At 47.4% G+C, this 25,780-nt stretch overlaps 1 protein-coding gene across 1 annotated transcript in view; it reads right to left on the bottom strand.

Moving 5' to 3' along the window:
- Positions 1-20,585, bottom strand: part of LRRFIP2 (LRR binding FLII interacting protein 2) — a 196,214-nt gene extending 175,629 nt beyond the window's left edge. The window contains exon 1 of the mRNA XM_081932888.1: positions 20,252-20,585. The gene's annotated coding sequence lies outside the window, so the exon portion shown is untranslated. The remainder of the gene's footprint in view (positions 1-20,251) is intronic.
- Positions 20,586-25,780: the final 5,195 nt, after the last annotated feature.

The raw sequence follows: 25,780 nt of genomic DNA, 5'->3' as shown, positions 1-25,780 counted from the left end.
CATTTATAATTTCTTGAATGGCTATCATGAAAGGAGTAAACTAGGGCAGAAAACCTGTTTACTACTGAGGAAGGAGAACATTCATTTGGACCATTTAAGCAAAAAAAGCATGATAGGAATAACATTAAATACCAGAATGCCCCCTAATCTTCACACTAATTGTGTCTGCAAATAGTTAGCCAGTGACTCTCTTTAAGATGAGCTATCTTCTTCTAGAAAAGAAAGGGACGCGCTGAGGAATTTTCTAATTTACTGGAAGACAAAATCACTCAGCTTTATTCAAAATTAGATGCCAGCATGATTGCTGGCCCAGTGGTGGCACCTGGAGCAGGTTCTTGCCCAGTTATCCAGAAAGAAGAATAGAATTTAGACTTACATACTGCTCCATAGTCTTTTACAGCACTCTCTGAGCATTTTAATGTTAGCATATTGCCCCCAACAATCTGGATCCTCATTCTTACCAATCACAGAAAAATGGAAAGCTGAGCAGGATAGAACTCCTGGTAGTAGGCAGAGTTAGCCTGTAATACTGCATTTTAACCATTGCACCATCATGCAATGTTTAACTTTGTTGCTCCTGGCAAAGTGAACAAGATCTAGGGAATCTGAGTGCAAGCACCCATGTTTTAGATAGATGACCCTTCTTTGTCAAAGCTTCCCAGGAGGCAACTTGAAAGTGGGCTCTGGTGGTGATTAATTCTTCTTTGTGGGAGGGGTTTGTACCCCAGCATTTTAAGGGATCTGTTGTCTGCCCTCTTCTTAAAATGCCATCACTATATTCCACCCTATTGAATAAAATTTTCAACCTGTTTCCAATCTTCCCTTTTTGGGAAGGGTCATTGAGAAGGTGGTCTTGTGGCAGCTCCAAAGGTTCCTGGATCTTTCTGGAGCAGCTTCAGGTGTTAGGAGTGGGGGGGGGACCTCTATGTTGTTCTGGTTCACTTCCTTCCTCTCTGGCCGCTCTCAGTCAGTGTTGATAGGGAGCAAGAGGTCCAGCCCTCATCCCCTGCTTTGTGGGGTCCCACAGGACTCAGTACTCTCTCTGCTTCCATTTAATGTCTACATGAAGCTGCTAGGTGAGATCATCCACCATCATGGACTGAGGTATCTTCAATATGCTGATGATACCCAGTTATATGTCTTGGCCCATGGTGAGCTAAACAATGTCGTGACCTTTCTCTCACAATGCTTAGAGGCTGTTAAGGGCTGGATGGGGAGCAGTAGGCTGAAACTGAAGCAGTGGGATCAGGAGCAGTGGGCCGAAGCTGAACCCTGGAAGACTGAATGGCTCTGGGTTTGGGGTTCTTTGCAGGGGTGAAATTCGACTAGATCAGATTGGCTCGCCTGAACTGGTAGGGACGATTTGAATCAGTTTGCCGAACCGGTAAAAATCACCCCTGGTTGGCCTGTCCAATCACCTCTTCCAGCGTCTTGCTCGGCCCTCTCGGCCACTCAACCGACCCACCCAATCCAAACGTTTCACCCTCCATTCAGTCGAGCTGCTGCAGCCTGTCCCTTTAAGGTAGTCCATGGGAGGGAGGGGGACAGGGGACCATAAAGGAGCAGAAGCTGTGCTGTGAATGGAGGGAAAAAAGTTCGGATTCTCTCTGCTGCAGTTAACATTGAATTCTGTGGCAGAGAGAATCTGAACTTTTCTCCCTCCATTCACAACAGAGCTACTGCAACCTGTCTCTTTAAGGTACTTTGACCCCCTGGAAGAGAGTGGGCAGGGAGAGACCATAAAGGTAGCAGCAGCTCTGATGTGAATGAAGGAAGAAAAGTTCAGCTTCTCTCTGCCACAGCATTCACTATGAGCCCTTCTCGTGTTCATACACACATTTTTTCCTACTGGGTTCTGTGGGTGTGGTTTGATGGTGGTGGTCCTGTGACTGAGTGGGCGTGGCTATGAGTGACATCTAGTTGAATGTCACCTCTGGTTCTTTGGTCCATGCAGAATTGCCATCTCTGGTCTTGGATGTGGTGGCAGTGCTCCAAAGAGACCCAGTGCATAATGTGGAGTTTCTCCTGGACTCACAATTCCTGCTTAAGGAGCAGGTAGCAATTGTAGCCACGAGGGTCTTTTCAAGATGCATATTGTAATAATCAAGTCTATGGGTTGTGCACCAGTTATGCCCTTTCCTGGACCAACAAACCCTACTCACACTCACTCATGCCCTAGTCATCTCCTGACTTGATTATTACAATATGCATCTTGAAAAGCATTCAGAAGTTCCAAATGGTTCAAGATGGCCCACATGGTTTTGTGCAGACCCAGATGTGCACAAGTATCACTTCTACAAGAGCTGTGATTTGCTTCTGGGTGCAATTCAAAGTGCTGGTTTAAAACTTAGCTTGGGACCAGATTATCTGAAGGACCATCTCTTCCCAGTTTTAGATCCATCTGACCCACCACATAAGGATGCAGAGAATGTTGTGGGTTCCCTAAGAATATATATCTGGAGGGATGCAGAAGGGCTTCTCTGTGATGACTCCCACTTTTGCAACATCATCCCTACAGAAATTAGACTGGCCTCCACTTTAACACTCTTTTACAAGCCCCTGACCTGGTTTTGTCACCAGGCCTGGGGAACTCAAAGTGGGATGGAACTCATTACATGGCTTGTTTGATTGCTTGTTGTTGTGGGGGGGGGGGAGTTATTTTTTCTACTCTTTTCATATTGGGTTATTTTTGTAAGCAACCTAGAGTCAATGAAATAGCAATAGTGGTTTTGTATCTGATACTAAAACACTAAAGTAGCCCACAATGGAATCTACAATTAAACTACTGTTTTCTAAAGCAGGGATCACCAATCTTTTGGACTTCAGGGACCTCTAAATTCATAATTTTAAATCCTCTGGACCACTAATATATATTGACATCCTTCAGTCTCAACAGACTATGGCGTAATGCTCTGGAAAAAGGTCCTAACACAGCATCTGATATGGCTAAAAAGGCCAATTCAGGAGCAGCAATCCCTTCCACACTGAGGGCAGATACATTCTGTCCCCTGCCCAGCCCCCAGATTAGCTGGTTTTGGGACTGCCTCTTTGCTCAGCCTGCTAAACAAGTGTCTCTTCAAATTGGAGAAGGCCATGCTGCGTCTTTAGCCTCCAAACCAAGGTCAAGGTTTCCCAGCTGTTAATGTCCATTCCCAAGGCCTTTAGATTCCTCTTGCAGATATCCTTATATCGCAGCTGTGGGGCACTTTCCCTGCACTAATTCTCCATACAGGAGATCTTTTGGAATCCGACCACCAGCCATTCTCACGACATGCCTAAGCTAGCGTAGATGTTGCTGTTTCAATAGTGTATACATGCTAGAAATTCCAGCACGTTCCAAGACTGTGTTATGTGGAACTTTGTCATGCCAGATGATGTTAAGAATACGTTGGAGACAGCACATATGAAAGGTGTTCAACTTTCTCTCCTTCTGTGCATAAAGGATCCAAGACTCACTGTAGTACAAGAGTGTTCACAGGACGAAGGGTCTATAGACCTGGATCTTTGTATGCTCTGTCAGCTTCTTATTAAGCCATTCTCTAAGTCTGGAAAATGTGGTAGCCGCTTTACCAATGCGTTTATTCGGCTCAGTATCTAAAGAGAGAGTGTCAGAGATAGTTGAGCAGAGATACACAAAGTCATGGATGACCTCCAGTTCTTGTGCAGATTGTAATATAGGGAAGTGAATCCACATCCTGACCCATAACTTGTGTTTTTTTCAGGCTGATTGTTAGTCCAAAGTCTTGGCAGGCCTTGCTAAAACAGTCCATAAGTCGTTGAAGGTCTTCGTCAGATTGAGCAGTAACAGCAGCATTGTCAGAGAAAACAAAATCCTGTAAGCATTTCAGATGGACTTTAAACTTTGCTCTCAATCTAGAGAGATTAAAGAGTTTTCTGTCTGATTTGGTCCAGAGATAAATACCTTCTGTTGCAGTTCCAAAAGCATGTTTCAGCATGACAGCAAAAAAGATCCCAAATAGAGTTGGCGCGAGGACACAGCCCTGCTTCACTCCACTTCAAATGTCAAAGGAATTTGATGTTAAGCCATCAAAGACAACAGTGTCCTTCTTCTCCCTAGTGGTGGAGGCAGCATCCAGACTGGGTTAACCTTCATCCAATCATATTGAGGACTGGGTCTTGTAACGAATTTCAAACTCCGCCCCTTGTTGCTAGGTAGACCCAGCTTTTGACTCAGTCTAATCAAGAGGACAGCTGCGTTATCGCTTTGATCCGTGTTAAAATCACATCTACACCTGTCAGAATCTAAATTGGTGAAAATTGGTCTATTAGCGCCTGCTTGGCTGAGCAGAACGACCGGGCTAAAGGTCCTTGCGACCGGGCTGTATGGTCAGAGCCTCTAAGCCCTGTCAGGGCGTGTAGGCTGACAGCTGTCAAAGGGGACTGAATTGCTGACAAGATCCTGGCTCCCCTGTAACACCGTGGAACCTGCAAGGTTTGTGGAAGCCCTTCCCTTTCACCTCAAAGGCTGCGCGTCAAACTGAGACTGTAACTTTAAAGCCAGCCCTTGTAAAAGCCAGGAAACGCTCCGCTGCTCCTTTAACAGTTGAGCGGTGAACTGCGGCTATTTTTAGCTTCCTAATTGACTTTGAAGCCTTTAAATCAACCGCGGAGCGACCCGGGGGACTAAAGAGATTAAAGGACAGCTTAAACAGTGCTTAAAGAGCCAGAGAAAGCTGCTTGTAAGCCTGTTACCAGGCAGAAGACAAGGGGGATAGTGGCAGTTTAAAAAGAGTGCGAAGCGCCATTTTTGAACAGCTGTCAGTGACTTCAAAATGGCTACCGTCAGCTCGCAACCGCTCAATTTGACAGCAGAAGCTGCAGCTGAACCTCAGGCTTCACTGACAGGAGAGACAGCTTCTAAACCAAACTCTCCTCCTCAGCCAGTCACTGTTGGAGACAAGGGTTCCAGCACTGGCAACAAAAAGAAGTCTGTTAAGGCAGACAATGTTAAAAAATCAAAAAAGCCAGCCAGCAATGAGAAACAAAAAGAAAACAAAGCCCATAAAAAGAATTCTTCTCCCAAGGCTTTTGACAAGCCAATCCAGAATCAGGGTCAATTATCTCTCCTGCTCTCCCCTGGGGACAGACTGTATAGGGACAACCCTGTTAACCCTATATTCCCCATAGACGTTTCTAACATTTGGGGATCAGCTCAAACACCACTAACTCCCATGGCTGGCAGTGGGGTTGAATTACCACCAATGGTACAGAGGATGGATTCTTTACCCTCCACCTCCAATCCTTTAAACCAGCCACAAGGAGGCTATGCTCCCATGCTCTTGCCAAACTTTCAAGAGATTATTGCCTCTGCTATTTCTCAAGGCATCTCGGCCAGCTTCCAGCAGCAACAGAACTTTGCGCTCAGGCAAATGCCTACCTCCTCCACTATTCCACCTGTTCCAGCCCAGGCTCCTCTCTCTACTGAGGCTGTGGCGTCTGATTTGGAGGACATGAACCAATCCTCAGAGTCTGAGGATGGTGAACTACGGGAGGCAGAGTTATCTGAAGATGAGGGCAGGGAATCTGATCAGAAATCCTTCTCTGGACTTTTCCCTCCTGCCTTGTTCCCTTCTCTACTCTACAAGACCAAGGCGGCTTCCAAGATAGGTCCTCAACCCACAGTGACCGCGCCTCGACTTACGACCGTGTCTGCAGAGTCCTTGTATGCAGAACAAGCGCCCCCGACTGACACCATTCCAATGCCTAAAGTTTTTGTGGACACAATCCAGAAACAGTGGGCTACCCCTACCTCAGGGCCTAACCCATCGGCCACTGATAGGAAATTCTTTAATGTTGCCAACGAGCTAGCCCAGTTCCTTGCGGTTCCTCCTATTGACGCTCCGGTGATCGCCCTATACACACTGGCACACATGCCAGGGGCTCCGGAAGACGTCCTCAAACCAGAGAAGAAAGCAGACCTGACCCTACAAAGGGGTCATCAGGCGGCTGCCTGGGCGGTAAAAGCTGCCACTACAGCTTCCTTCTTTATCCTCCTTGTCTACTGTGGCTCCAAGAACTGCGGCAGCACATCCCTGTCTCTGATGTCAGGGCCCACCAGGACGTTGCCAAGCTGGTGGCTGCAATTCAATTTGCGTCTGATGCTACCCTAACCTCCGCCAGGTTCGCGGCCAGGGCCATGGCCTCATCTGTGGCTTCCAGGAGATTGCTGTGGCTTCGTCAGTGGCAGGCCGATGCTCGCCACAAGTGGAAGCTGGCTTCTGCCCCCTTCAAGGGGGGGTCTCTTTTCGGGGACGCCTTGGAGCCCTTCCTGATCGAAAATAAAGAAAAAAGGAAGGTCCTTCCCTCTGCCCCAAAGAAGGGCTTCAACCGCCAGTCACCTTATTACAGGCGCTCCTCCTTTCGGAGCCAGGAACCCGGTTCGTCATTTCGGAACCAGGAATATGGTTCCTTCTTTCGGGGGGCGGACTATGGGACCCAAGGGTATAGGGGAGGCTATGCCCCCAGGCAGAGGTCTGAACCTGACCGTTTCCAACGGGGAAAATCTGCCAGGCGGCCCTTTCGAGGAGGGGGGGTCGCTACTATCGTAGAACCTAGACCCCCCGCATCCAGTTGCCCCATCGGAGGTAGGTTAGCCAGGTTTGCCCACGTTTGGGAGGCTACTACCTCTGACAAATGGGTCAGAACCACAGTTAGGCAAGGGCTTGCCCTTGAGTTTATCTCCAACCCCCCCCAGTTCCTACAGGGCCTGCCCAGTTTCCTCCAACCCAGCTCGCAGGCGTCTCATGTTGGAGGCCATCCAACATCTACTTGACATTTCGGCCATACAACCGGTTCCAACCGATGAACGCGGGCTGGGGTTTTATTCCATCCTCTTTGTCATTCCAAAGGCCTCGGGGGGCTGGAGAGCTATTTTGGATCTTAAAAGATTAAACCGGTTTATTTGTTACAAGCGTTTTAAAATGCATTCCTTACATACTATTCTGAACTCCATCAGACAGGGAGACTGGTTGTGTTCCATTGACTTAACGGAGGCCTACCTCCATGTCCCTATTTTACCACAGCATAGGCAGTTCCTTCGTTTTGAGTATTCAGGTCATCATTTTCAATACACTGCCCTCCCCTTTGGTCTATCCTCAGCTCCTCGGGTCTTTACAAAGATCCTGGCTGCCTTGATTGCAGCTCTCAGGGAAGTTCCTATTCGCCTCCAGGCCTACCTGGATGATATACTTATCCAGTCTTCATCCCCACGTCAGGCACGAAGGGACCTTGCGTCCACTATGCAGGCACTTCAGGAACACGGTTTTTCCATCAATGTACCCAAGAGTAATCTACATCCGTCCACCAGGTTGGTGCACTTGGGAGCGTTGATTGATACAGAGGTATGCCAGGTGTACTTGTCTCGTGAGAGGCAGGACAATATTAGAGCCTTAGCAGGCCAGGCGGCCATAGCACACAGGTGCTCCTTGGCTTCTCTATCTAAATTGCTGGGTACCATGGTGTCAGCCATTGGAATTGTCCTGTGGGCTCGGTTACACTCACGACGCCTACAATGGTTCCTCTTGCCGTTTCAGAGGAAACTCGTGAGCTGCTCCCTGGCCAAGGTCCTGGTCCCGGCGGAGGTCAAGCGTTCGCTCGGTTGGTGGACGTCTCCAGCACTTTCAAAAGGTCTTCTTTTCAAGGATCAGGACTTCCTAACTGTTACCACGGATGCCAGCCTCTTCGGCTGGGGTGCGACCTTCCAAACAATAATAATAAATAATAAATTTGGATTTATTAGCCGCTCCCTTTCCGGGCAGGACTTGGGGCGGCGTACACTAAGACATATATAAACATACATATATACACAAACATACATGCACGGAGGAGGTAATAGATTAAAACATTTAGACAAATTAAAACCATTAACATGCCCTGTTTAATAAAAACCCAATATACAATAAAAATGTAAAATTTAAAAAAGACAGTCAGGAGGAATATGAAAAAATTACGGTTGAGCCAGGCCGGATAATTGAAAGAGGTGGGTCTTCAACTGTACACGGAAGGAGCGGAGATCGGAAATAATCCTGATGTCACGGGGGAGGTCATTCCACAGGGCTGGGCCCATCACAGAGAAGGCTCTGCTCCTGGATGTCGCCCCCCGACACTGTTTGGCGGACGGCACCCGGAGAAGTCCCTCTCTGTGTGAGCGAATTGGTCGTAGGGATGTGTGGGACAGGATGCGATCCTGCATGTAACTAGGTCCTATGCCATGAAGCGCTTTAAAGATCATAATCAAAACCTTGAAACGCACTCGGTAGACCACAGGAAGCCAGTGCAGCTCGCGCAGGAGAGGTGTTACAGGGGAGTATCTAGACCTCCCCATAATCACCCGCGCGGCCGCGTTCTGGACCAACTGTAGTCTCCGAGTGCATCTCAAGGGAAGCCCCATGTAGAGAGCATTGCAGTAGTCCAGGCGAGACGTCACTAGCGCATGGGTGACTGTGCGTAGGGCATCCCGGTCCAATAAGGGGCGCAATTGGCGCATCAGGCGGACCTGATGGAACGCCCCCCTTGCCACGGCTGTTACATGGTCATCCATGGACAGCCGGGCATCTAGGACGACGCCCAAATTGCGCACCTGTTCCATGGGGGCTAGTTGCACGCCCCCAATGGCCAGAGATGGAAGCACCTGGTTGAACCGGGGGGCCGGAAGCCACAGCCACTCCGTCTTGGAAGGGTTGAGTTTTAGTCGGTTGCCATCCATCCAAACGCAGGTAGCGCAGGGCCAGTGGGACCAGGAAGCCAGAACACACAATATCAACTGGCTAGAGTTGAGGGCGGTCCATCTGGCACTCCGTCAGTTCCTCCCAGGGGTGACGGGAAAACATGTGTTGGTGCTCTCGGACAACGTATCAGCAAAGGCTCACATAAACCGTCAGGGGGGCACCAAATCTCGAGTCCTCATGGACGAAGCCATGAGACTGGGCCTTTGGGCGGAAAAACACTTGTTGTCCCTCACCGCGGAACACATCTCTGGGGTGGACAATGTACAGGCAGACTGGCTCAGTCGCGAGACTCTGGACAATGCCGAGTGGCAACTCCACCCCTCAATTTTCCAGGACATTGTGGACAGGTTTGGCGTGCCTGTGATAGACCTCTTTGCCACCCCACAGAACAGCCACCTTCCCAGGTTTTTCTCCCGGTACCCGGCGTATCGGTCAGAGGGGGTGGATGCCCTGAGGTGCTCATGGTCTACGGGCCTCCTATATGCCTTCCCGCCTCTACCCCTTTTGCCCAGGGTCATTCAGAAGGTCCTGAGGGAGAAGGCCGAGGTGGTGTTGGTAGCTCCATACTGGCCTCGCAGGACTTGGTTCGCCGATCTGCGAACTCTTTCAGTGGACAGGCCCTGGAGAATACCTCGGGACAGGATATCGCTCCGTCAGGGGTCACTGGAACATCCAGACCCGCAGTGGTTTCAGTTGACCGCCTGGCGTTTGAGTGGGGCATCCTGAGGAGTGACAGTTTCTCTCCCAAGGTTATTGCAACTATTCAGGCCGCCAGGTGCCCGTCCACAGATAGAATATACAATGCTACCTGGAGAATTTTCTGTTCTTGGTGTGCGGGTAAGGCCTTGGACCCAATCAAGGTCACGATACTACAGCTATTAGAGTTCCTACAGGAAGGGTTGGATAAGGGGCTGGCACCAAACACCATCCGAAGACAAGTGGCAGCCATTTCATCAGTTTTCGCTTGCAAGGGGTCCCCTTCCCTGGCTCAGCTGCCCATGGTACGTAGTTTCCTCAGGGGGGCATCCAATCTTAAGCCCCCTGCAGTCCATAGATACCCTTCCTGGGATTTGACCAAGGTCCTTGAAGCCTTGACCAAGGCTCCTTTTGAACCCCTGCAGGAGGTGTCACTCAGGTTTCTATCTCTAAAGGTATCCTTTCTGGTGGCCATAACTTCAGCTCGTCGCATTTCGGAGTTGCAGGCTCTTTCGTCCAGGAAAGAACTGGGCGTTTTCCATACAGACCGGGTGGTCTTGCGCCTGGACCCCTCCTTCGTCCCAAAGGTGTGCTCCTGCTTCCATAGGACTCAGGAGGTTGTTCTCCCCGACTTCTGTCCCCATCCGACCCACCCTCTGGAACACAAGTGGCACACTTTGGACGTCAGGAGGGCCCTCGAGATCTACTTACAACGTACAGCTGCAACTCGGAAATCCGATGCCGTTTGTCTCATTTCAGCCCACTTCGCTGGGCAACAAGGTCTCGGCCCCTACCATAGGCAGGTGGTTAAAGGCCTGCATCTCAACGGCCTACCAGTCTCAATCTCTTCCAGCGCCTGCCAGGGTCACAGCGCATTCTACCAGAAGCGCTTCAACATCAGCTGCATGGGCGGCTCAGGCGTCCCTGCAGGAAATCTGCAGAGCAGCCACTTGGGCTACACCCAATGCATTTATTAAACATTACAAAATGGATTCGTTTGCATCAGCGGAGGCGGCATTTGGTCGCAGGGTGCTGCAATCGGTGGTTGGGGCTGATGCTTCCTTATCACAGTCCTAGACCCACCCTGGGACACCTAGGCTTTGGTACGTCCCAGTCTGGATGCTGCCTCCACCACTAGGGAGAAAGGGCGTTGGTACTTACCTGAGACGCCTCTTCTCCTAGGGTGGAGGCAGCATCCAGCCCCTCCCTGGTAGGAATGTGTGGTTCTTTACTTTTTAATACGTGTCATGGTTTCTTTCTGGTTATTCCATGTTGTTCTGGTTGTTACATGTTGAATTAAAAAAAAATGTCGTGTTGGTTCTGTCAAGGAATGGGTGTGCCTTATGGAGTCGGCAAGTCATGGTGGAAAGGGTACAGGTATGTGCTATTTAAAGGCGATAACGCACTGGGTCTATTACATTTCTTCGTCAAAAGCTGGGTCTACCTAGCAACAAGGGGCGGAGTTTGAAATTTGTTACAAGACCCAGTCCTCAATATGATTGGATGAAGGTTAACCCAGTCTGGATGCTGCCTCCACCCTAGGAGAAGAGGCGTCTCAGGTAAGTACCAACGCCCTATTTCCTCATGAAAGGACCTGATGATCTTTTCTTTATATATAAAGTTTTTTATTTTTTCATTTTTATAACATATAACCACATGTATACTATTACATAGCCAACATCGTATTGAATTATTAAATGTTTATATCACTTTTTCTTGTCATCAACTCCCAAAAACAATTATTGCTTCTTCTGCTCTCCATACACCATATTTGTACGTTATCCATCACTTTCTTCTCCCTCTCTCTCTGCCTCCCTACCTCCTTTCTTCCCTTCTCTTCTCTACTTCCCCTTCCTCTCTCCTTCTCCTCTCTCCCCTTGCCACTCCTTCTTTCTCTCCTCCTCTCCCCCACCTGGCCTCTCTTCTATCCCTCTCTTCTTCCTTTACATCTACCCTCTACTTCACACTCTTCATCTCATTTACTTGGTGTATTTCAGCTTCTCAGCGAGCTCCATTTTATATTGATGGTATTTATAATTCCTTTTCAATATTCATGTACATATTTAATTTTAATATATATCTTCCTCCTTTTTTTTAAAAAAAAAAAGAAAGTATACATATATAGTCATAGTGCTGTTAAACGCCCACCCCTTTACTTTACTTTACTTTTATTTAGATTTTTATACCGCCCCCTCTCCCCAAAGGGACTCGGGGCGGTGTACAGTCAAATAAAAACACATCAACAAATAAATACAAACACAAAGAGGAGGCAATAAGAAACTGTACATATCTGAAGTAAAGTAGTTAAAAGCAATATTTAAATACCCTAAAAATACCCAATTAAAATATCTGCCAGGAGGTAGAATAAAACTATAAATGGGCCAGGCCAGCTAAACGGAACAGGTGAGTCTTCAGTTTTTGTCGAAAGGAACGGAAGTCGGTGGTGGTTCTGATATCGGGGGGGGGGGAGGTCATTCCAGAGGGTTGGGCCCATCACAGAGAAGGCTCTACTCCTAGGCGCCGCCCGTTGGCATTGCTTAGTGGACGGCACCCGGAGGAGTCCTTCCCTGTGAGAGCGAATCGGTCGCAGGGAAGTGTGTGGTAGGATGCGACCCCAGCTTCATTTTGGCTGAAATGGTCACAATGCCCAGCTATTTTCATCATGATATTTATATAATTATGCATCCTTACATGCCCCCACCTCGTGATTCTGTCTTTAGATCGTAAGTATATTTCATGTTTCCTCTCCATTTTTCCATATCTTGGTTTAGGTTCAGGAAGTTCTCCAGCTGGAGAGACGTGGGGGATGTGAGCTCTGAAGAGCCTCACATGAACCCAGTCTGACAAACCAACTCCAGGGATCTTTTTTGGATCAGAACCCCCCTGGAGGGAGGGCGAAGAAGGGGCAGCGTCTCATCAGACCCAGGGGGAGGCAACAGGTCGCTTGCAGGTCAGAGATTTGCCCTCTGAATTGGAGTAAGAGCAGCAGCATGGCAACATGGCTGCACAAGAAGCTGGCTTCCAGCCAAAGCAACTGAACAGGAGGGTGAGGTCGAGATGAAACACCTGTATTCTGCCTCTTATTAATTAGAGTTGCTTAGGATATATTAGTTGAAAGACAATCTGTCCGAAATGTTTCAAACAAATGTCTTTTTAGGTGGGCTAGTGTTTCAACCCTCCATTTTCCTTTCTTTCCTTTTGCCAAAATCCAGATATGCCTATTAATATTATTTGCACTTGGTTTGGATTTGAAATTGAAACCGAACACTCCAAAGGAATTACTTTGTCTGAATGTCTTCCAACTAATATATCTTAAGCAACTCTAATTAATAAGAGGTGGAATGCAACAACAGAGAAAGATCATTTTCTCATTGACGGAGATTATTTTCTCATTGACAACTGATAACCTAGCCTTGCCTGTGTGGGAAGTTTTAATTAACCAAGTCATAAAGGTGGACGTGTCAAAACAAAGAAAAAGGAGAAGGCAGGAATAGAGAAGTGGGACAAAAGATTCACTTTTATAAATGATAATTAAACTAAGTTGCTAATTGATTGAATATGACAATAGGAGGACAATTAAGCATGGGCCAAAATATACGAAACATGGACATATATAGAACTTCTAAGATGGTGAACGAAGTGAGATGTACACTGATTCTTATTCTATATAGTAGATTAAAGGAATTGTAATGAACATTGAACAATAAGAATTGCCATTTATAGAGAATTAGGGGGTAAGCAGGACCTGACGATCTTGAGGAGTGAGATGGACATCCAATCTTGGGGAGATTTTATAAAGGCCGTTCCTACTAGTGAAAAGTGGCTGTCTTTGTTCCCTGCACTTCTCCTGCAAATGTCTAAGGGAAAATACTATATCAGTAGTGGATCTGTTGGCTTGGAATCCACACTGTTATTCTGGATAGATTCTCTCTGCAAGCTACTGGAATCTCTTCAGTACAACACAGGCAAGCAGCTTCCCTACAATACTAAGAAGAGAGATGCCACGGTAGTTGTTACAGTCACCTCTGTAGCCTTTGTTCTTATACAGTGTGATGATATTTGCATCCTTCATGTCCTGCGGTACTCTACCTTCCCTCCAACAAAGACAGAAGATTTCATGCAGTTCAGTAGGGATCAGTGGTGGGTTTCTGCCGGATCGCACCGGATCACGCGATCCGGTTGGTCAATGAACCCGGAAGTAAGTTCCTGTCACGGGACGGCGCTTGCCTGCGCTCCACCAGCTCGGGCGCGACCAGAGAAGTTTCTCTTCTCAGAAATGTCTTCAGTGGAGTGGTGGCAGCCTGCATCCCTTTCAGGAGCTCCACTGAGGAAACTTCTCCGGTCGCGACCAAGCTGGTGGAGCGCAGGCAAGCGCCGTCCCGTCGCCAGGGAGATAGTGAGTAAGGTGAATCACGTGGTTGCTCAGATCACACGGGCACAGCCCGAGAAGACATTTCTGAGAAGAGAAACTTCTCCGGTCGGGCTGCGCCCGTGTGATCTGAGCAACCATGCGATTCACCTCACTCACTGTCTCCCTGGCGAGGGGACGGCGCTTGCCGGCGCTCCAAAAGCTCAGGCGCAACCAGAGAAGTTTCCTCAGTGGAGCTCCTGAAAGGGACGCAGGCTCAGGCTGCCACCACTCCACTGAAGACATTTCTGAGAAGAGAAACTTCTCCGGTCGCGCCTGAGCTGGTGAAGTGCTAGAAGGGGGTGGGGTGGTGGGGAAGGAGGAGAAAGGACAAAAAGGAGAAAGGGAGAAAGAGGAGGTGGGGGATAGTGGGATCCTTGCTACTTTCTGAGCTTGGTGGTTTTCTTACAGACATTTCATTACCAAACTAGGTAACATCATCAGTGCTAGAAGGGGGGGGGGAGGAGCAGAAAGGACAAAAAGGAGAATGAAAGGGAGAAAGAGGAGGTGGGGGATAGTGGGATCCTTGCTGCTTTCTGAGCTTGGTGGTTTTCTTACATTTCATTACCAAACTAGGTAACATCATCAGTGCTAGAAGGGAGTGGGGGGGGGGAAGGAGCAGAAAAGACAAAAAGGAGAATGAAAGGGAAAAAGAGGAGGTGGGGGATAGTGGGATCCTTGCTGCTTTCTGAGCTTGGTGGTTTTCTTACAGACATTTCATTACCAAACTAGGTAACATCATCAGTGCTAGAAGGGAGTGGGGTTGTGGGGGGAAGGAGCAGAAAAGACAAAAAGGAGAATGAAAGGGAGAAAGAGGAGGTGGGGGATAGTGGGATCCTTGCTGCTTTCTGAGCTTGGTGGTTTTCTTACATTTCATTACCAAACTAGGTAACATCATCAGTGTTAGAAGGGAGTGGGGGGGAAGGAGCAGAAAAGACAAAAAGGAGAATGAAAGGGAGAAAGAGGAGGTGGGGGATAGTGGGATCCTTACTGCTTTCTGAGCTTGGTGGTTTTCTTACATTTCATTACCAAACTAGGTAACATCATCAGTGCTAGAAGGGAGGGGGGGAAGGAGCAGAAATGACAAAAAGGAGAATGAAAGGGAGAAAGAGGAGGTGGGGGATAGTGGGATCCTTGCTGCTTTCTGAGCTTGGTAGTTTTCTTACATTTCATTACCAAACTAGGTAACATCATCAGTGCTAGAAGGGAGTGGGGGGGGGGGAGCAGAAAAGACAAAAAGGAGAATGAAAGGGAGAAAGAGGAGGTGGGGGATAGTGGGATCCTTGCTGCTTTCTGAGCTTGGTGGTTTTCTTATAGACATTTCATTACCAAACTAGGTAAAATCATCAGTGCTAGAAGGGAGTGGGGGGGGGAGCAGAAAAGACAAAATGGAGAATGAAAGGGAGAAAGAGGAGGTGGGGGATAGTGGGATCCTTGCTGCTTTCTGAGTTTGGTGGCTTTCTTACAGACATTTCATTACCAAACTAGGTAACATCATCAGTGCTAGAAGGGGGGGGGGGAGCAGAAAGGACAAAAAGGAGAATGAAAGGGAGAAAGAGGAGGTGGGGGATAGTGGGATCCTTGCTGCTTTCTGAGCTTGGTGGTTTTCTTACATTTCATTACCAAACTAGGTAACATCATCAGTGCTAGAAGGGAGTGGGGGGGGGGAGGAGCAGAAAAGACAAAAAGGAGAATGAAAGGGAAAAAGAGGAGGTGGGGGATAGTGGGATCCTTGCTGCTTTCTGAGCTTGGTGGTTTTCTTACAGACATTTCATTACCAAACTAGGTAACATCATCAGTGCTAGAAGGGAGTGGGGTTGTGGGGGGAAGGAGCAGAAAAGACAAAAAGGAGAATGAAAGGGAGAAAGAGGAGGTGGGGGATAGTGGGATCCTTGCTGCTTTCTGAGCTTGGTGGTTTTCTTACATTTCATTACCAAACTAGGTAACATCATCAGTGTTAGAAGGGAGTGGGGGGGAAGGAGCAGAAAAGACAAAAAGGAGAATGAAAGGGAGAAAGAGGAGGTGGGGGATAGTGGGATCCTTACTGCTTTCTGAGCTTGGTGGTTTTCTTACATTTCATTACCAAACTAGGTAACATCATCAGTGCTAGAAGGGAGGGGGGGAAGGAGCAGAAATGACAAAAAGGAGAATGAAAGGGAGAAAGAGGAGGTGGGGGATAGTGGGATCCTTGCTGCTTTCTGAGCTTGGTAGTTTTCTTACATTTCATTACCAAACTAGGTAACATCATCAGTGCTAGAAGGGAGTGGGGGGGGGGGAGCAGAAAAGACAAAAAGGAGAATGAAAGGGAGAAAGAGGAGGTGGGGGATAGTGGGATCCTTGCTGCTTTCTGAGCTTGGTGGTTTTCTTATAGACATTTCATTACCAAACTAGGTAAAATCATCAGTGCTAGAAGGGAGTGGGGGGGGGAGCAGAAAAGACAAAATGGAGAATGAAAGGGAGAAAGAGGAGGTGGGGGATAGTGGGATCCTTGCTGCTTTCTGAGTTTGGTGGCTTTCTTACAGACATTTCATTACCAAACTAGGTAACATCATCACTGCTAGAAGGGGGGGGAGGAGCAGAAAGGACAAAAAGGAGAATGAAAGGGAGAAAGAGGAGGTGGGGGATAGTGGGATCCTTGCTGCTTTCTGAGTTTGGTGGCTTTCTTACAGACATTTCATTACCAAACTAGGTAACATCATCAGTGCTAGAAGGGAGTGGGAGGGGGAAAGGAGCAGAAAAGACAAAAAGGAGAATGAAAGGGAGAAAGAGGAGGTGGGGGATAGTGGGATCCTTGCTGCTTTCTGAGCTTGGTGGTTTTCTTACAGACATTTCATTACCAAACTAGGTAACATCATCAGTGCTAGAAGGGAGTGGGGTTGTGGGGGGAAGGAGTTGAAAGGACAAAAAGGAGAATGAAAGGTAGAAAGAGGAGGTGGGGGATAGTGGGATCCTTGCTGCTTTCTGAGTTTGGTGGTTTTCTTACATTTCATTACCAAACTAGGTAACATCATCAGTGTTAGAAGGGAGGGGGGGAAGGAGCAGAAAAGACAAAAAGGAGAATGAAAGGGAGAAAGAGGAGGTGGGGGATAGTGGGATCCTTGCTGCTTTCTGAGCTTGGTGGTTTTCTTACAGACATTTCATTACCAAACTAGGTAACATCATCACTGCTAGAAGGGAGTGGGGTTGTGGAGAAAGGAGGAAGAGGAGAAGTCGAAGGACAAAAAGGAAAAAGATTAGGAGGGAGAGGACTGTGGGGTCCTTTGGTGTTCTCTGAATTTGGCCAGCAAGCCACTCCCACCCAGTTACATGGCCGGCAAGCCACTCCCACAAAGGAGGCCACAGCCACAGAGTAGGTTCCAAAAAAATTTGAAACCCACCACTGGTGGGGATGTTCTCTTCGCAGCAATTCAGAACTTCAGCAGGGATGTTATCTTTCCTGGGTGCCTTGCCAGAGGCAAGGGAATCCAGGGCCGCCTTTAATTCTTCTAAAGTTAGTTCACTGTCAAGCTCTTCCAAAACAGGGAGGCACTCGATGTTATTTAATGCTTCTTCAGTTACCACATTTTATCTGAAATATAATTCAGAGTAGTGCTGCACCCAGCATGCCATTTGCTATGCTCAGTCCTGGATAACCTCGCCTGTAGCAGACTTCAGAGGGGCAGATTTCTTCTGTGTTGGACCTAAGAGTTGCTTGATGCCATCGTACATCCCCTTGATGTTGCCTGTTTCAGCTGCTATCTGGATCCAAGAGCAAAGCTGCAGCCAATAATTGTTAGCACATCTCTTGGTGGTCTGTTGGACTTTGCTACGAGCAGCTCACAGAACCTTTAGGTTGTGCTCACTGCAACAAGCTTTATATGGAATTAGAGCTCTCCTTTTTTCCTTGATGATCTGCTTAATGACTGGGTGGGTGGGCGTGGTTAGGTGGTCATGTGATTGGGTGGGCATGGCCAACTCAATGTCACTCATGTCGAAGGGCATCTCGCCAGCTTCTACTCATCCGTCCCCTCCCAGCCACTCCTTGACTCCCTGCCCAAGCTCCTAGGGGCCCCAAGAGGAAGCAGTTGTTGGAACTAAGCAGCCACCACGAGAAAAAGTTGGCAAAACAGCTGGTTCAGTTCAAATTGGATCTGACCAAGAAGGAGAATCAGCAGAAGCACCTCACTGAGGACTATGAGCATAGGCTTTCCAAGCAGAAGGAAGACCTGCAGGACTGCAGTACCAGGTACTGGTACCTGGAGACTCAGCAGGCTGAGATGGTCAGCCAGTTCCAGGCCATGGTACAGTCCCACTGGAACAAGGCCCTCTGGCTCGTCTCTACCAACAGCACTTCCCTCCAGCCTTCGCCCAAAGCCCTACACCAGGACACTGAAGCAGACCCCCGAGTCAAAATTTCTGCTCCCCTCTGACCTGCACAAAAAGACCCAGAAGAGAGAGACTCACTGCAGCAACACAAACATTCATTGCACATATCCGGCCCAGGGTCCGTACTTTGAGGACCCCTGATTTAGTGCAATATAAAAAATGCAAATAATTTTTCTGAGGACCACCATAATTTTCTCACAGACCACCAGTGGTCCATGAATCACCAGTTCGAGACTACTGTTCTAGAGGACAATGAGAAAAAATGGCTAAAAATGTTTCTGTTGTTTTATAATTGCTATAGTTTAATTAGCATTATTTGATGAGGCAACATATAAATTTTGTTCAATAAATAAATATCCGCATTTCATTTATTTCTGGAATAACTGTATATTGTATACATTGTTGGAACTCAAATCATGTAGCTGACAGATATAAATAGTCCTTGACTTATGACTACAATTGAGGGCAAAATATTATTACGACATTTGTTAAGTGAGTTTTACCCCATTTTATTATCTTTCTTGCCATAGTTTTTAAGTTAATCACTGCAGTTACTAAGTTAACAAGATGGTTATTATGTGAATCTGGCTTCCCCATTGACTTTGCTTGTCAGAAGGTCGCAAAAGTTGATCACATGACCCCAGGATACTGTAACTGTCATAAACATGAGTTAGTTGCCAAATATTTGAATTTCGATCATGTGACCATGGGAATGCCACAATGCTCAAAATTGTGGAAAATGGTCATGTCACTTTTTTCAATGCTGTTGTAACTTGGAACAATGACTAAACGAACTGTTTTAAGCAGAGGACTACCTGTACTCACCCACAAAACTTATGGTAAGAAATAAGGAAGCTCTGGAAATTTGAGAGGTTGCTGATATACAACTCTTAACTTCCTTTACCACACTAGCTAAGAATTTACCATCAATATCATCTGCCAGTAGTTTTAAAATTTCAGAGGTTGCCTACATATAACTCATGCTATATTTTCTGTCTCCATTTTAAGAGCATCAAAACACTACTATAGTAGTTTGCTTAACTCATAATTGATTCCTGAAGAAATCAATAATTAATTTTCCACACTGGTTTTAAGAGAATTTTGGATAAACTTAATCTTGATTCAGCATACTAAAATTAACAGGATTAAGAATGCAAATGCTGCTCTCAATTTGAAATAGGCATGGAAAGGAATACCACTAAAAACCATTATTGAAACATAACCTTCTGCCCACAAACACTATTTCTAAATACATGCCTAGAGCATATTTAGATCATATTTGGGCAGCAATCTATTTTTTCCCTATGAAATTCTTTAAAGGGTTATTCATCATTATTTAGACTACTTGTAAGAGATCTGAATGTAAGTTGTTTACTCATAACAATATTAATCATTAACAGAATTTTCTAAATTTAACTATCTGACTATTAAGTTATATCAGTACAGTAAATACCCTGAATTTTCATCTTTTGCTATAAAGAACAGAAGAAGACCCAGTTTCTTTTGCCAACAAGAGAAAATTCAAGCAGGCTAGTTTTCAACTTTTTCTCCGACTCCCCCTCCAACTATACTTCCTAAAAAGATCCTGTGAAACACCCTTGAATCCCAGGCAACATTCTACTGACAGAGAACGTAGCTTGACTTTCCCATAGTTAACTTAACCGTGGTTTGTTTATATGCTAACATGAAAATTTGAGATTTACTGGAGATTTTACCCCAACCGGTTCTCAGAACTCAATAAAAAGTTAGGTATCGGGTTTGCTGAACCGGGGCGAACTGGCTGAATCTCATCAACTATCATAACAGTTATGTCTCAAAATGAGCAATAATATTCAGGGTGTCGTGATACGTCCGAGCACATAAACGTCCAACATAGGTCCAGAGCTTCCTGCACTTAGGCCTACCCCTTCCGACAAGTCCTAAGACATCAGAAACCCTTTTTCCGCCTACCCTCCTCCCAAGGGAGGTGAATGGTCCCCGCCCACCTTTCTGGCAGAAGAGGCTGCCAGCTTCCCTACCCAATTCCGGTTCTCACCCAGCTCCAGCGGCTCTGAGTTTTCTTGCCCAAGATCAGCTTCGTCCGAACGAAAAGACTAGGGATTCAGAGCAAGCCGGTTAGGCGAAGCCACGAAGGGTCCTCGGTGCAGCAAGATGAGGGAGCTATCCTTGCACTCAGCTGCTTCTCAAAGGGAAAAGGAAGCGGGCTTCACGGGTTTGTCCCTTGCAGGATCCTATCTTTTTCCCCAAAATGTAACAGGCCGCAAATCGACCTCACGCTTTCCGCCAGCAAGTGCCCGCAATGTCACCAACGAGATTCGGCAGCTGCAGCGAAAAATCCTTCAGCGACGCGCGTGCGCATCTTCTCGGTTGGAGGCGAGCCCATAAAAGGAAAACGCATGCGCAAGATTGACAACCAGTGGCGAGCTTTCTTTCTTTGCATGGGTTGTTCCTGCGGGCGGCGCCTCTTAAATTTCTCTCGTTCGCTGGGTCAGCAAAACCTATGGAAGACATATGTGTCCTGCGGCTGTCATTACGTGTCAGATCTCTCTTCTTGCCACTTTCAGACCATAGTGACACCGTCAGTAATTTACGTAATTACTGAGGAAATGAAAACAGTCGTACAGATAGTTCAGAGAAGATCTGAATAAAATAAAAATCTGATCACAAAAATAACATCTAAATCCTTTCTTTTTATGGAAAACATAAAAACAAAGCAACATTTTCCACGGAATTCGTTATTTTTTATTCACCAAATTCCAAGGTTGTTTTTTAAGGGAAAGTATCTCAAAATGCAGATTACAAAGTCTCTTCAATCTGAATTATGAAATTGGAGATTCTGAGATTTATCATATTGTCCCATATAATATTGATCCTACAAATTGGTCCTCATTTTGATTTTAAATCCACAAAAAAGCACTATCAAACTACAGAGAATATACTTCATTTTCTACTGATTCAAAGAGATGCTGCTGCTTTTGTGATTTCAAGAGAGTTATTTCATCCATAAAGTTATAGGCTGGCTGGGAAAGACCTCTAGTTTCTTCACAGAGCAATAATCCTTTGACCAGCCCAGGCAAATTGTTGTCCAATCTTTGAAAACCTTCAGAAATGGAGCATCCACAATTCAGAGAAACACTATTCTAATGATTAATAACTCTCGAAGTAAATCCTCCTTATTTCAGGCTTGGGTGTATCTCTATAAGACTTTGGGATATTGGTAGTATCTTCCAGAATGTGGAGAATGAATCCAAATCAGGTTTCCTTAGCCTTTCAATAATTGGAAGATTGCTAATATGGATCCTCTTAGCTGTCCTCCTTTAAGCTAAATATATGCACATTTTTAAAACTGATCTTCCAAGCGCCTCACCATCTCTACTGCTCATCTGCACTCTTCCCAACTCCTAAGCCTCTTTCTTGTATTCTAGATGATTTTATAGCTGCTCTTACCAAAGCAGCATAGAACAGGAATTTTATACCCATGGCCTTCATGTTATACCACTCTAAATCAAAACTGCATTGGCTCTTTGGCAGCTACAGCACAATCCTTGCTCACACTTAATCTGAAGATCCCAGATCCTTCATACTTCCAGACAGTACTACTGCCAAACCAGATATTGCCTATTTTAATATCTGAGCATCTGGGTTTTCCTGTTTAAGTGAAGAATAGCAATAGCAATAACACTTAGATTCATATGCCACTTCACAGTGCTTTACAGCCCTCTCTAAGCAGTTTACAGAATCAGCATATTGTTGCTGTTAGATTCGGGCAACGAGAGGACAGACTCCAGACGATAGTGACAAACAGCACTTTATTAGAGGGTAGTAGTGATCCAGCTGAATACGGGCTCGTGCAGCTCCCCTTTTATGGGGAGCTGGCAGACCTCCCGTCCAATCAGAACATTCCCTTGTTCCCGCCCTAGCGGCGGACCTGAGTGGAGACTATGTAAATATCTAACACCCCTCCCCTCTTAGATGGAGTGTTTCGGTTAGTTACGAAGTCCTGTAAGTATGCGGGTTTCTGCCTTGCTCGGGTGGACCTGCGTAATTCTGGTTGTGCCTGAACGGGTGCAGGATCGGGGTGTCCTTCTTGTTCCTCTGTCCTGGTTGGGGATTGTTGATTCCCTTCGCTTGGGAACTGCTCCGTTCGTACGTTGGCCTCTGGTTCCACGCTTGGCTCCACTGTGCCGTAGTCGTCTGTGATGGCCGTGTCGGGTTGTTGTGTCGGCAATCTTTCTGACGGTATGAGTTCTTCGTTCGATGATCGTAGGTTGGAGCGAGCCAGGCGACCACTGAGTTGGTCGATGTGTCTTTTCCAGTTTCTACCATCTTCCAGTTCCAACAAGTAGGAACGAGGTCCTGTGATACCTATTACCTTTGCCGGAATCCACAGCGTTCCCCCTGCATAGTTGTGGGCGTATACTGAATCCCCTATGCTAAAATTCCTAATTTTGCTTGTGGAGTCTGGGGGCGATGTGGCAGAGTAATTTGGGTGTAGCCGGTCTAGGTGAGATCTTAGTCGGCGGCCCATGAGGAGTTCTGCGGGGCTCCTTCCCGTCGTGGCGCTGGGGGTAATATGTTGAATTAGTAGATAATGGTCAACCCATGTTTGCTAATCTCCCAGACCCATCCTAGCGAGGGCCTCTTTTGCTGCGCGCACCATTCTTTCCGCCTGACCATTGGATACCGGATGGAATGGCGCGACGAGGGCATGCCGAATTCCCTGACTTGCTAAATAGGATTCAAATTGCATGGCCGTGAACTGGGGCCCGTTGTCAGAGACTAGGAGATCGGGCAGGCTGTGTGTGGCGAAAAGTCGCCGTAGTACCTTGATAACCGCCTCTGCCGTGATCGAGGTCATCAGGACTACTTCTAACCATTTGGAGTATGCGTCCACAACTATTAAAAACGTCTGTCCCTGAAATGGTCCTGCGAAGTCTATATGTATTCACGACCAGGGTGCCTGTGGTTTGTCCCACTCTGTAGCGGGCGCTTCAGGGGGGGCTGGTCTGGATTCTTGGCATGGATTGCAAGTGACCAACCATTCCTCTATTTCCTTGCCCATGGTAGGCCACCAAACGTAGCTTCTTGCTAATGCTTTCATCCTTACGATCCCTGGATGCCCTACATGCAAAGCTTCTAATACATTCTTCCGCAATTTGTGCGGTACAACAACTCGATCCCCCCACAATAAACAACCTTTTAAAACTGACAGTTCATCCCGCTTAGACCAAAACAGTTTGAATTCGGGTCCCACAATCCCTTTGGGCCACCCCCTCCATACCCAAGTTTGCACTTGTCTGATTATGTTGTCCTTAGCAGAAAACCTAGCAACGTCCATAGAAGATACCGGTCCTGTGTCCAAACAGTCAATCAAAAGGACCGGTATTTCCGGAGTGGGGTCGGCCAACAGTTCTGGTAACGGGCAGAGGCTGAGCGCGTCTGCGTGCCCCAACATAGAACCCGGTCGGTGTACCAGTTTATAGGAGTACGCAGCCAGGAAAACAGTCCACCTGGTCATGCGCGGGGAGAGGGAGACCGGTGTGGGGCGGTTTCCCGCCAGTAGACCCAGCAATGGTTTGTGGTCTGTTATAAGTTCGAAATCGCGGCCGTAGAGATATTCGTGAAAACGCTTGACTCCCGCCACAGCTGCTAACGCCTCCCTGTCCAGTTGGCTGTAGTTGCGCTCTGCTGAAGACAATGTCCTTGAGTAGAATGCGATGGGGGCTTTGTTCCCGTTTGGCATTCTGTGGCTGAGTACTGCACCGACGCCGAAAGGTGAGGCATCACAAGTTAACACCAACGGTAGGGTTTGGCTATACTGGATTAGCAGAGAGTCGGCCATCAGCAGGCGCTTCACTGCGGTGAAGGCGGTCGCCTCGGGACATCCCCAGGTCCATTTAGCATTTTTTGCTAGAAGTGGGTGCAAGGGTTCAGCGATGGTGGCTTTCTGCCTGAGAAAGACGCTGTAGAAGTTAAGAAGTCCGAGGAAGGCCTGCAACTCGGTCTGATTTCGTGGTGTGGGGGCGTCCTGAATTGCCTTAATTTTTTTCAATGTTGGGTGTATTCCCAGTCCATCGATCCTGTAACCCAAGAATTCTACGCTGGGCACGTTAATTTGGCATTTCTCTTTTTTCAGGCGGAGACCCTTTTCTCGAATTCTGGCCAAAACAATCCTGACACGGTTTAATAGTTGCTCCTCATTTGCAGCCGATACTAAGATGTCGTCGAAATAAGGGATGACTCCTGGTATGCCCTGCAAAAGCCGTTCCATGACGCTTTGTAACAATCCCGGAGCAATGCTTACGCCGAATTGTAAGCGGTTGCATTTAAAAGCACCCCTGTGCATCACTATGGTTTGGGCCTCCGCCATGGCGCTATCTACTGGCAGCTGCTGATATGCTTGTGCCATGTCTAGTTTTGCAAAAAAAAATCCTGGCCTCAACAAGTGCAATAGGTGCTGTACTACGGGCACAGGATAAGCACTCTGTTGGAGAGCGACATTAATTGTGCATTTATAGTCCGCGCAGATGCGGACTGACCCGTCTGGCTTAACCGGGGTCACGGTTGGGGTTTCCCAGCGAGCGTGGTCCACTGGTTTGAGGATTCCTTGCTCTACCAGCTTATCAATTTCCTTATCAATTTGGGGGCGGAGCGCAAAAGGCACTCTCCTGGGTTTGAGTCTGATAGGCGCCACGTTTGGATCCAAATTGAATGAAATTGGTGTTCCCACATACTTACCAAGGCCGGGGCTGAACACATCCTCGAACTCCTTAAAAATTCCTTCGGCGCTGCTGTTACCCACGGCGTTGATGCCGGTGACCTCCAGCCCCAGGGCTTCGAACCAATCCAGTCCCAGGAGGCTCTGCAGTGGCGCGCTGGCTACGGTTACGGGCAGTTGAGCCGTGATGTTTTTGAACTGGACTCGGAACGTGCCTTGACCCACGATGGGGACCCTGTTCCCCTGGTAATCGCGAAGCAGGATGTCTGGTGTCCGCAGTTGGCGCTTCTTTAGGTTAGGAATCGCCTTCTTCATTGCTGACCATGAGATGATTGTCAGCGACGATCCTGTGTCTACTTCAAGCTCGCATGGGGAGTCCTCCAGGAGGACAGTCAGTTTCAGCTTTTTAGGCCGCTTTGTGCGGACCTGTCCTATCGTGGTGAGATAGGTTCTTAGTGGTTCTCTCTGGGAATACTCTCTCTCGGTTCCCTGGGGATACTCTCTTTCAGCTCTCTGGGAATATTCTCTCTCGGCTGACTCCCTTGGTTCTCTCTCTGGGCGCCCTTTGTTTTTTCGCCAAGCCCCTGGGTTGGGCTTCTGTCGGCGATAGGATGGCGCTTGCCATGTTGTAGCAGGGACTTCGCTCCGACACACCTTTGCAATGTGTCCAACCTTTTCGCAACGCTGGCAAACAACGTCTCTAAAACGGCAGGTAGACCGGGGATGACTCCCTCCGCAGCTTGCACAGGGTGGCAAACGGGATTCAAATTTTTGCGCCGGTTTCGTGTGGCTACTGCGCATGCGATGGCTGTCTTCGCACTCGCTGTCCTCGGTCTTCTGATCGGT

The sequence above is a fragment of the Natrix helvetica genome (assembly GCF_964273705.1).
Source record: "Natrix helvetica genome assembly, chromosome: Z".
NCBI classification, from domain to species: domain Eukaryota; kingdom Metazoa; phylum Chordata; class Lepidosauria; order Squamata; family Natricidae; genus Natrix; species Natrix helvetica.
Note: the sequence above shows the minus strand (reverse complement) of the source record. Positions and strands in the feature narration are given on the sequence as shown.